Genomic DNA, 12755 nt, shown 5'->3' on the forward strand with positions numbered 1-12755 from the left:
ATACAAAATAACCTCTGCCCCCTAGAGGCCAGCAGACCTACATTGCAGCTACGGATGTCTAATGGAAATGATTGAAGATGTCTGTGCACACTGTACGTCACATCGTATCAATTCTTGATACTGAGACATTTACATTATGAGTTTTTTAACTCCATCTTTCTTCATTACTGATGTCAATTATCAATAATAGATGTTCTCATCGATCTGCCAAGGGCTGCATGGGCAGAGGATTTGGATTTTATGTACAATGGCTGTTGAAATACTTACATTTTCAGTGCCTCGTGATTTTTACAACTTCTTTTTTTCGATTTACAAAGCAGACATTTTGCACCAACTGTTTCAAGAGAAAAGCCTTTTGAAATTCTGAGTGGAAAACTGTGCTTCGAACTATGAAATCTTAGCCTGGGTTGTTGGGGGCAGGTGAGTTACAGTCCCAATCCCTCCCACAGGAGAGCTACACCAGTCAAGTGTAATTTACACTTCAAACCTTGAATTATAACGGTCTCTATTTAAAATAAATATGTTGTGCCCACACCAAGTTTTCTTAAGGAGTTTATTTCTCAAATATAGTGTTTCGGGATCCTGTCCAAAGGCATACTCATGACTAGACGTGTTAGTAATTTTAACTTTCAGCTGTGCTAGTATTCTCTCATGGTCTGAAATCTTGCTAAAAATACAGGCGAATTAGATTGCCTTTCCATGGACTTTACTGAAGACAATGTTCTTATGATGAATTCTTTGGTGTGCCCTTGAGAACAGAGAACAGTCACTATGGGCAACTCTAAAGAACAAGGATAATCTACAGCAGCTTCCCTCAACCAATCAGAAATGACCTAGCCTGCTTGCAGAAAGGTCATTTCCTAATCATCCAACAATAACCAAACACGGTGGTACCTCAAAACCTTGAATCGAACCAGTTACAAAATGATGGCATGCACTGAAATGGAAAGGTTCATGAAATGTCAACGATTCATCTTTTGAGAAAAAAGGTGAAGTGTAAAATTTATGTAACACACCTTGCTGTCGATCAGGTTCGCTCTCAAGATCTAGCCCAACCGGTCACGAAGGGAGGGTAGGAATGCCTTGAGCTTCAAGTGAACCGCCCACATCTTCCAGAGACTGAGTTGCAAAATCCACTGCTCTGGACAGCAGTCTTCGAATCTACAATTCCATCAGATGAGGAGTTCACTCCAGAGTAGAGGAATCTGTCACCACCTGTGGCCACACCTAGCGGGGGCTCAAAAGACATCCCTGACTCTAGATGCTCCTCCACATTCCACCACATTAGATCTACTGCAATGTCACTAAAGACTGTGGTGGTATCTCACAAGTCTCTGCAGAGCTGTAACCATTACCTGCAGAGGCACCACTGGAGAGCCCTCAATTGCGAGAGTGCACGCTTGACCAAAAGCATACAAGACAATAGCAGACCCAGGTTAACAGGACTGGAATCTGAGTCAATTAACAATGCCACATGATCAAAGTTGGGATGTCTCTATTCTTCTGAGGAGGCGGAATGAGTTATAGGGATTTCATGTTCAGTACTACCCCTATGAACAGGAGACACAGAGGGCTCCAGGTGAGATCAGGTCACAATGATGGAAAAACCCAGGAAGAACAGGGGATAAGCTGTTGACGGCCAGTAATGCAGTACCTTCTCTGGGGACTTGGCCTACAGGTGTCAGGCATCCATGTGTGGGGATACCAGAAGTCTTGATCTTCTGAGATATACTGCTGTTACAGCCATCAACTTGGTAAAAGCTTGTGATGCCAACATCAGTACAAATGGGATGATCACATGTAGCTCTTAAGTGCCTGCAGGATCTGAACATAAAAATACACATCCAGCAAGTCTGAGGACACTATCCAGCATTCTGCTTCCCGAGCTAGTGTCAGCATCTTGAATTTCTCTTTGCAGAGAAAAGCATCTGAAAGATAAACTGGTCCAAAGTAACAGCTTTCCAGGCCAACAGAAAGTAAGCTCTGCGTCACACCAGTCTCTAATGGGAATACAACTAAAAACTGGATGTTTTTTCAAGTAGCAGCAGGGGAGGGGTAGGAGGATGGCTGTAGGTGAGAATGCCCCAGCATTTTGCATGGCCATTATACTGTCAGAGCATTGGGTTCTGAGACAGCTGCTGCTGCGCTGTTTGAGATCGGTGATTGAGAAAACTGAAGACCCATGTAAACCCCCGAAACTGCCTATAGTTCCACTGAGGAAGTTGCAGAACACAGAAACTCTGCAGTAGCACAACTTGTCTTGAACTCTCTGAGGAAGAGTCTGCCTTCTGTCCAAACAGCATGGTTCCATCCAAGGGTAAGTCTGTGAGGGTGGTCTGCACATCTGAGGAGAAGCCATAACGTCCGAACCAGACGTGAAGCTTAAGCGTCACAGAAGATACCATTGCTTTGGTCACAGAGTCTCCTAAACTTAAGCCAGACTGAATTTTTATTTTTACAGCAAGCCGCCTGGTCATCCTTGACCAGCTCCGAAAAGTGCCTTGTCAGTGATCCGGCAAGTTCCGAAAGGCATTTGAGTACCACAGTGCAGACAGAAAACATGTTGTCTACAATTTCTTGGACTCTTTATGTATGCTGTCTGCTGAGAACTTCATTGAACAAGAGGCTTGAACCACCCTTCAGAGAAAAGTGGACTGAGAGAAAGCCACGGTCTCCAGAGGCAGGCTGGAGTTGTCTGGCTAGTTTTCTATTCCCTGCAGGCGATGGTGTAGGCATTGCCCAAGCCCTCAAGCTGGGCCCTAAAAGAGCATTGCTGAAAGGTTGAATGAGTTCAAATGGTTGAATAGAAGTCAGAAGACCCTCTGCTAGAATGTTCAATTTAGATACAACCAAAGGATGACTGAGACCCAAAACGTCTGCAGCCTTCCTGACCACTGCTTTATAGGAAGCCTGGGGGCTGAGGTCCTGCAGCATGGAACATTTTCAATTCGAAGGAGGTTTCTATGCCACTGGTGGCACCCAAGCCCTGGTAGTCATCCAAGAAGAATTGCGGAGGATCAACCTCCTCATCTGCTCTTTTGATGCCGAGTGTCAGAGTTGGTCTGTTGTTCAAGGAAATGTTGGGCCTCAATCCTAGACCGGTGAAGAACTTCGTCACCAGACTTAATAATCAGCGCTACTAGAAGCACCAATGGTGCTAAGATATATGAGTGTCAGAGAAAGAGGTACAGGAGCTAGGGGAAGAAAGGGCACTTGTGGAGCCACTGCGGTGTCAGGACTGAAGGTGTGGGTGAGACCTGAGGCCTAAAAGGGGGTGAATGTGCTGAGGGAAGTCCTACAAGCAGGAGGCTATAGGGTGCCTCCAAAGGTCCAATGGGTCTCAAAGGTGCTCCGAGGGGATCACAACTATTCAAAAACACCTCAAACCTGGTGATTAGGAAGAACGCCAAATTCACATCTGGAGAAGAGAACACTGTGCAGGATGGTTCTGAGGTGGACTCTGAACGGGCTGCTGTTCAGCAGCAGCCACCGGGTTAGGGCGTGGAGAAATGATCCCACAATTTGAGCTCTGATCGTGATTCTGCTGAGATAGGAGGGCATCCAGGGGCAAAGTGTGTGAGGGGGGTTAGGGGGTGCGGTGGAGGTTTAACTTTCCGACGTTGTGTCTACTCTTATTGCGCTTATGTCTCTTCTCCTTTGATATTGAAGTCAGGGACCCATGTGCCCTTAAAAGGAGCAGAGGTAGTTGTTTCCCACATGATCTTCCCTCGCTTTGCCATGAATAGCTTTGCTCCCAGCTCCTTGGCTGGTTTAGGATACAAGCTCTGATTAGACTCTCAGGCTCTGGAGCCATGGCCTAAGCCTAGACACCAAAGCTTGAGGTCATGAGGTCAGAAACAGACAACTGACCATCAAATTTAATGAAATGTTTGAAGTCTGAAGTTTTGGGTGGAGACGTGATCGCAATGCACCTATGAGAGAGGTTGGTGTGACGAATTCCTGACCGAACTGTCAAAGAGTGAGCTCCGCATCTGCATTGCACGCTTGGAAAATAGTGAACTAACGTCAGCACGCCATGGTGAGTGCTTCTTGACACTGGTGAGGAATCTGTAGGTAAAAATATCGATCACAAAATAATGTGCTGTGAATTGAAATCTATATTGAATATATATGAAACATTTATTAGGTCCATAAACGAATTCCCACTTTGTCCCACTTAGGACTGAGGAACCGAAAGCATGGAACCAAGAAAAACTAATAGTTACATTTAAGAGGAAAAACGTATACCCAGCAGCTGTTTACTATTTGCGACACAGTAGCCTTTAGCACACTATCTATTTAATTAAAGAAACGTAAAGAAACATAGGATGTACTGTTCAGGGTCGCTAACATCTCGGAGTGTGAACACACCTAGTTGACAGCTCTCAGGAGACTGAACAGAATCCTTACAGAAGGAAATCCCCTCCATAACAATATAATGTGAGTTCTTAGCACCCGGGCTGCCACAAAGAGGCAGCAATAACTGCCGTCTTCGGAAGGCTGTCAAGAACAAATCAATCCTCATTATTTCAGATGAAAACCAGTGAGCTATTGCCGCTGCAAAGCTCGGGTCAACTCAACCGCCACCTTCCAGCAGAGGGTTATTTCAACTCCAGACAAAGAGAGATCACATAAAACAACTGTGATCAAAATTCATTTGGTGCTCAGTGGGAAAACAGAAGGCCCCTCCTGAGAACAGCATGACACAATCATACACGCAAAGAATGTGTGTAGGGATGCGGATACCGCAAACCATAAAACAAGCCCTGACAGCTGTGCTGTCAGTGAACGGTTCTTTAAAGGTGAGGTAAAAGGCTGCTTAACCAAAGAGACGGATATTTCATCTCTCAACTTAAAGACCAGGCTGACATTTCGATGGTAAGTGATAAATGAGCACATTCAAAGGTGGAAAATACTGCAGTGCAAATAAAATCAAGGTGAAGTACACATATATAAAATTCCAAACCAAGCTTTAAGCTTATGTACGAAAAAGTACATATATAAGTATTTTTTCTCATGTAATTCTTTTATTTAATTTCACAGAAATAACATATGCAGGGCACATTACACATACAATTTCCTTTAGGCGGACGCAGCCGCCAGTGTTACAGCAGCTTTACTTAATGTCTACCGGACTGAGTGTCCCATAACTTAGTCAGCCTTGGGGTAATCGATAAACAGCAGTCCTGTGATTTGAGAAACATGTGGGTTCCCCTTGTTTCACATATTTCCATCTAGGCCGACATATACAAGTTCGTGTTTCAACAATCGTCCCAAAAGTTAAAGGTCAGTGTTCACAACTGTAACTTTACCATAAAAGAGAGAACTAAGAAAAACAATAGGTCTCGCATTAGGAAAGTTTGAGCTATTGGTCTTGTAAATGACACATTTTTTATTCATGTGCTGGTTTTGAAAATAGCGAAATTAATAGCTTTGTCATTTACAATGCCAATACTTTTACCTTTTGCAAATGTGACACCTATAGCATTTGTAATGCAACATGTTTTGTATTTACGGGACTTAGATGTATTGATATTACAAAATGGCTTTTATTTTTTTTAAATAATCAATACTTAAATAAAAGTTATTGTAATTTATAATGGCAATAGCTTAAACTTTTGTAAATAACTTTTGTGAAGATTATGTTCAATGTATTTTATTGTGACGAAAATCCAAGAACAGAAGTGAAATATTAACATCTTTTTGTGACATTTGTAATAAAGCTTGAAACATTGAGAGAACATATTTGAACCAATTGATGTTGAATGGGTGCACAGATTGATGCTGTGGTGGCGCAGAGTGATGATGTGGTGGCGAAGAGTGATGCTGTGGCGTTCAGTGATGCTGTGGTAGTGCATAGTGATGTTGTGGTGCCCCTGAGTGATGCTGTGGTGGTGCGATAGATAGAGTGAGGGCGATAGATAGAGTGAGTGAGGGCGATAGATAAATAGAGTGAGGGCGATAGATAAATAGAGTGAGGGCGATAGATCGATAAATAGAGTGAGGGCGATAGATCGATAAATAGAGTGAGGGCGATAGATCGATAAATAGAGTGAGGGCGATAGATCGATAAATAGAGTGAGGGCGATAGATCGATAAATAGAGTGAGGGCGATAGATAAATAGAGTGAGGACGATAGATAGACAGAGTGAGGGCGATAGATAGACAGAGTGAGGGCGACAGAGTGAGGGCGATAGATAGAAAGATAGAGTGAGGGCGATAGAAAGATAGAGTGAGGGCGATAGAAAGATAGAGTGAGGGTGATGGAAAGATAGAGTGAGGGTGATGGAAAGATAGAGTGAGGGTGATGGAAAGATAGAGTGAGGGTGATGGAAAGATAGAGTGAGGGTGATAGATAGAAAGATAGAGTGAGGGCGATAGATAGAAAGATAGAGTGAGGGCGATAGAAAGATAGAGTGAGGGCGATAGAAAGATAGAGTGAGGGCGATAGATAGACAGAGTGAGGCGATAGATAGCTGAGGGCGATAGATAGATAGAGGGTGATAGATAGATAGATAGATAGATAGATAGATAGAGATAGATAGATAGATAGATAGATAGAGATAGGATGAGAGTCTGAGGATGAGGGGGTGTGAGGGTTAAGGAGGGTGTGAGGGTGAGGGTGCGTGAGGGTGAGAGGGTGGGGGAGAGGGCGTGTGAGGGAGTGGGTGTGAGGCTGTGAGGTAGTGTGAGGGTGAGGGGGTGTGAGGGTGAGGGGTGTGAGGGTGAGGGTGTGTGAGGGTGAGGGGGTGTGAGGGTGAGGGGGGAGTGAGGGAGAGTGAGGGAGGGTGAGTGAGGGTGAGTGAGGGTGAGGGGGTGAGGGGGTGAGGGGTGAGGGTGAATGAAGGTGGGTGAGAGGGAATGAGGGTGAATGAAGGTGGGTGAGAGGGAGTGAGGGTGAATGAGGGTGAGTGAAGGTGGGTGAGAGGGAGTGAGGGGGTGTGAGGGTGAGGGGGTGTGAGGGTGAGGGGGTGTGAGGGTGAGAGAGGGTGAGTGAGGGTGAGTGAGGGTGTGTGAGGGGGTGTGTGAGAGGGGTGAGGGGGGTGTGTGAGGGGGGTGAGGGGGTGTGTGAGGGTGAGGGGGGTGAGGGGGTGTAGAGGTCTGAGGGTGAGAGGGTGATTGAGGGTGAGAGAGGGTGAGTGGGTGTGAGGGTGACGGGGTGAGGGTGACGGGGTGAGGGTGACGGGGTGAGGGTGACGGGGTGAGGGTGACGGGGTGAGGGTGACGGGGGTGAGGGTGACGGGGGTGAGGGTGTGTGAGGGTGAGAGGGCGAGTGAGGGTGAGAGGGCGAGTGAGGGTGAGAGGGCGAGTGAGGGCGAGTGAGGGCGGGTGAGGGGGTGTGAGGGTGATGGGGTGTGAGGGTGAGGGTGTGTGTGAGGGTGAGAGGGTGTGTGAGGGTGAGCAACTATGTATGCTCTGAAAGGTGCTTCTGAATTTCTTAAAGGTAAACACAAGGAAACCGAAACCTTGCACAAATACATATACATTGCACCTATCACTATACTCTAACTATACACTCGTTTGTGGAGGACGAGAATGGTTTATACTTGACTTTTGTAGAACTGAAAATTAAGGAGCACTGTAAACATCCTACTGATCCATGCTCTTAGCAGTATACATACAAGCTGGAAACCGAATACCTTTTACACAGAATTCATTAAACAGGCCTACAAAACTGGTAACGGATATTTTAGAAACAGAAACAGGTCTCCATGAATGTGGGGAAACAAAAGATGTGAAAATATTTGCCTATAATTGAGACACTGTAATTTAAAATAAGTAGGGTGTATGAATATTGAGGTGGAGCAGTGTAAAAAAAGGGTACAGAGTGCAGCGAAACAGTGGGTGGAGTTTGTATGGAAAAAAGACACCTGGGGCACGGTGGGGATGCTGAGGAAGGGTCCCAGTCATTGTGCAGATGTGACTGAGTGATGGTTGTGCTGCCTAGGGAGTGAAAAGGGGAATGAGCGAACGATGGGGATCAGTGCACGGGAACCGGTTGAAGCTGAGCAGAGGAAAGGCAGCGCTGAGAGGGGGGCTGGGCAACCATGCCAGCATTCCGATTCACAAGCAGATGGTCCTGTTTATGACCAGCGGAGCGCGTGAAGTGGCTGGTGGCAAATGGAATCAAAGCGGCCACGGTCGCTTTGATGTTCTCCTCTCATGTCTTGCTTTGTGGGAGGGGTAGGGGGAGCGAATTCCTGTGCACGCGCCTGGTTCACATGAACTGTATGCGATCAGCAGTGGGTAGACTTTTGAAAGCAGCTTACTATAATTTCGCCGAAAACAATATTTACGCATTGCTTCAGCGAGACCTTAAAAGCTGCATGAATTTCAAGAATTCTTGCCTCCTGGCTATAACACCTATGAAAAGAGATTGTTCTGTTGTACGTTACCATGTTTGTTTCCTAATTTTTCTGATACTTTCCTACCCTCACCAACGTTCAGCATCTCTCCCACCACTGACATCAATACCAAAAAGCATCTTAGGACAACTTCTTCCTGCATGTTGGTGCCCTACGTAGCATGCAGGAAGGCTTAACTCTAAACACCACAGCCATTCGAGCGCTGCTTAGTAATATTTTTTTTGTTATTTTTTTTTACCTTTATTTATCACTATTCAATCATATACAATAAATGGTATCTTGACAGTTCCTGTTAATAGCTATATGAACAGTTCCATGCACAAGGTGCTATCATAAACCATGGCACACAGAAATAAAAGGGAAGTCATAATATTGCAATGTCTGACCATCACAAGTTAAATTGTCACTTTGGCACATCAACCCAAAACCTGTCCCACGCTCCTATATACATATTGTCTTGTGAATACTAACACCCATTCAATCTGTTCATCCCATGCCAGTCGGGACTATGTAAGCAGAGGTTTGAGTGAGGGCACTGAGGTCTGAACTCTGTAAATATGACTTGAACGGGCTCCAGATATCTTTTGGACGGGACTTGGGTGGAAGTAATGTGGCATATAATTTTCAATTGGTGTTGCCAAAAGTAAGACTAGCAAGCCATGCACTCTTGATAGGAGATAATGTGCTGCCCCATCAAAGCTCTATTTCGCGTTTAGCCACAAGCAGTGCAAAACCAATTCATTTCCGTGTTTTCTTGGGCATGTTATGGGCGTACCCTAAAAGCGCAACCTCCGGGGAGGGGGCTATTTCGAGCTGTGTCATGTGCGACACAGTGTCTCGAAGATGAGCACCCAAAAATCCACTGTCTTGGGGCAGGTTCATGCCAAATGGGGGAAATCGGCGTAAGGGCTGTTGCACTTTCTCGAACTGTGCAGTCTGGAAGGATCAATTGCGTTAAGTTTAGCAGGGATCATGTATGCCCTCCATAAGTATCAATTTTTGCCTGCTGTTGAGGGAGATTCCCTTAGTTTGTGCACAGCAGAACGCCCATTGGTCGTCCAGTACTGGAAGTCCTAAGAACGCCTCCCAGATCTTCGTATCATGGCATGGGATTAAAGTCATACAGGCCTTATATAATTTAGATATCAATCGAGCCCTGTCCAGGTTAGTAATGACGAGAGATAAAGGTCCGAAGGACTGTGGCTCAAGCAGGTATTCCAATGTTTTAGCACGTAGAGCCCTGTGTACCCTAGTAAAAATAAACAGTTCCATAAAGGTAAGTTTGGTCACCCGATCTCTGCTCGCATTATCAAACACATACGAATCCGGAAACAAATCGCCAAATTTTACCATGGAGTGGGATTTAATTACCCGCAGAACCAAATTCTCTTCCGTGATGGGGAGACATGGATTGTGCGCTATAGGGATGTCAGAGGAATACAGGGTGCCGTGTCCTGTGATCCGTGAAAGTTTACGCAACGCCCAGCTCGTGGTAGATACTGTCTGGATATCCCTAGGGTCATGAGGAAAACCCTGGGGCAGAAGGGCTGATAGCGAAATCGGAAGTACCAAGTCAGATTCAGGTTTCCCATATAGAATACGCGTATCTGGATGGTACCAAGAGTTGGCAAAACTGGCCTGCGCAACCAGATAGTACAACCTGAAGTCCGGGACTCCCAAACCCCCCTCTTGTAGGGCAAAGTCATAGTGTCTCAGCGTATCCTGGGTTGTTTGCCGCCCCCAGGCGTGCCGGATCAGGTGTGTTCGGAGGATCTTAAAAAGCTATATGGAAGCGGGATGGGGATGTTGTGGAACCATTAAACAGCAGTAGGGGCTCCGAGGAGCTTGCCTGCGGTTTAAGCACCTCAGTGAGGAGGTTAGTCCTCACGGCCGCGACAGGGAGCTCTAGAGCCAAGGCCTTGGCCGCCCTAGTCAACACCATGCTGTAAGCAGCCCCCTCCTCCATAACCAGGGAGGGAGGAGAGACGAATCCAGTGTCGGGCGAAGTGTCCAGACCACTGGCCTCCCCTAGCTCGTCTGCCCAGTCCTGGCTCAACTGGCACTGTCGTGCCAGAGGGTCCTCAGAACTCTCCCAGTCGTCCTCGCCATCCATCTCCTGATAGTCAGGAAAAATTTATGGAGTCGGGTCGTAGGTGAAATGTCCACCCATCGACGCCGGAGACGGCGCCGGACCTGGACCGGGGCAGAGACTGGGGACGACAATGTCCAAAGACGGCACTGGGAGCGACACCCTTGGGGTCGGCGCCAACTGAGGAGTTGTAAGTTCGACTGGCAACGACCCGGATCCAGGCCTGGATCCTATGGGGCCCTGCGGTGTCTGGACCAGAGTCGACAATGGCGCCGGGACCGAAGAACCCCACAAAGTCGGGGCCGAAGCACCCGACGGCGCCGGGACCGAGGCACCCGACGGCGCCAGGGCTGGAGCCGCCGGCCCGCTAGGGCTCCCAGACAGACCCACGGGGCCCAAAGGCACCTCGACGGGGTCCGACGGAGGGAAGTGAGTCCTCATGGCCACGAGGAAGTCACGAACCTCCTCCGGCGTCGCATGCAGCCCAGGGACTGTCGGGTGTGGAGCTTGACGCGGTGCTTGCAGCTCCAGTGGAGCTGCTTGGGCAGTGACACCCGAACCCCCGCACGAGCGTCGGGGGGAGTCAGAAGAGCGATGACGCCTCTTCGACTTCTTTTTCTAACTCCAGGACTTACCTGAGGACTTGGAGCCCGACAAGTGGTGTTGACTCGTCGAGAGGCGACCGGCCCTCTCAACTTCTTCCTCGACCGGGACCTCGAACGGCGTGGAGCCGACTGCTGGAGCTCGAGCAGTTTACGGGACCGCTCCCGTCTAGCCTTCGAGGTCAAGGCCCGGCAGTCAGGGCACGACTTGTCATCATGGTCAGCCCGAGACAGTAAAGGCACCGATGGTGGGGGTCGGTCACCGACCTCAAGCAGTGACAGTCCTCGCAAGGTTTGAAACCAGGCATCCCTATCGGCACCGCGAGTCGAGGGTCGACTCGAAAAGTGATCAAAATATATCAAAAAAGTTAGTCAAAAAATGACTAAGAGTACTGCTCTTCCCGGATCTGCGCTTGCTGGCGCGGAAAAAAGCAGAACGGACGTCAGCGCGTGAGGGCGGTGTCTAAGGACTCCGACGACGTCATCCCAGCGATCACGACGCTGACGACTGACGCGGAGCCGCAGACGACACCTAGCGACGCGCAGGGGTACTGCTGACTAAAACTTTCCGAATCCAGTCTAGCGCCTGGGGATATTCTAAGGTAAGGAATCTAACACTAACCTGTTTCTTTCAGATGTATGCCTAAATATTTAACAGAATCAGTGCACCATTCCAGCTGGAATTCACACTCCCATGGCGTTGTGCTGGATGTTAAGGGGAAAATCACAGACGTGTTCCAGTTTATGCCCAGACCAGAATGCTGCCCAAAGTGGAATAACTCTTGTATGAGGGGTTCTAGGTTAACCTGTGGCTCCCTAACAGAGGATGAAGTCATCCACATAAAGAGAGACAAGTAGGGGGCCCGTGTTAAACTGCAGTCCCCTCTGTAAATGCTTTTCTTGGAAGTGTCTAATTATGGGGTCCATAGCAAAGATAAATAATAGTGGCAATAGCGGGCAGCCTTGGCGTGTGCCGCGAGATAGCGAGAAGGGCTGGGAGAGGGTACCATTTAACCGGAGACATGCCGGTGGGTGACGATGAAGCAGTGCCGTGGTTGCTATGAACCCCATGGGCATTCCCATAAGGCGCATGTCTGACATGAAAAAGGGCCACGCTAAAGAGTTGAATGACTTTTCTGCGTCTAGTAAAACTGCAGCCGCTGGAACTTCAGGATTTATTCTATGTAATACGGACAAGAGAGTTCTGAGGTTGAATGATGTGGAACGGTGGGGGACAAAGCCAGATTGTGCAGGTGAGATGATAAATTCCATTAATTGTGACAGGCGCCCAGCAATGCTAAGCAAGGATTTTATAGTCTAAATTTAATAGCAACAGGGGCCTGTATGACCCACAGAACCGCAAGTCTTGCCGGGTTTGGGAATAAGAATGATGATCGCCTTGTGCAGGGTGGGAGGCAATATTTGTCTCTCCAGAGCCTCTGCGTATACCTTGATAAGTTGTGGTGCTAATAGATCTTTATATGCCCTGTAGAAGTCACCCGTGAACCCATCCAACCCGGGAGCAGAGGACGATTGGAGCGTGTCAATAACCCAGAGTACATCATTTTCGGAAATAGGTTCCGCCAGGAAATCCTGATTGTTCTTCTCGAGATATACTAACGCAATATCAGACAGGTAGGCTTCTTGGGCGGCATGGTTCTGCCCTATTTTGGAAGTATACAAAGTTTTGAAAGAAGA

General features: G+C 47.5%; 1 protein-coding gene across 2 annotated transcripts in view; it reads right to left on the reverse strand.

Moving 5' to 3' along the window:
• The window catches only part of MICU1 (mitochondrial calcium uptake 1), a 672580-nt gene that overhangs the window by 457168 nt on the left and 202657 nt on the right, over positions 1 to 12755 (reverse strand). The window lies entirely within an intron of this gene.

The sequence above is a fragment of the Lissotriton vulgaris genome, chromosome 5 (genome assembly GCF_964263255.1).
Source record: "Lissotriton vulgaris chromosome 5, aLisVul1.2, whole genome shotgun sequence".
NCBI lineage: Eukaryota > Metazoa > Chordata > Amphibia > Caudata > Salamandridae > Lissotriton > Lissotriton vulgaris.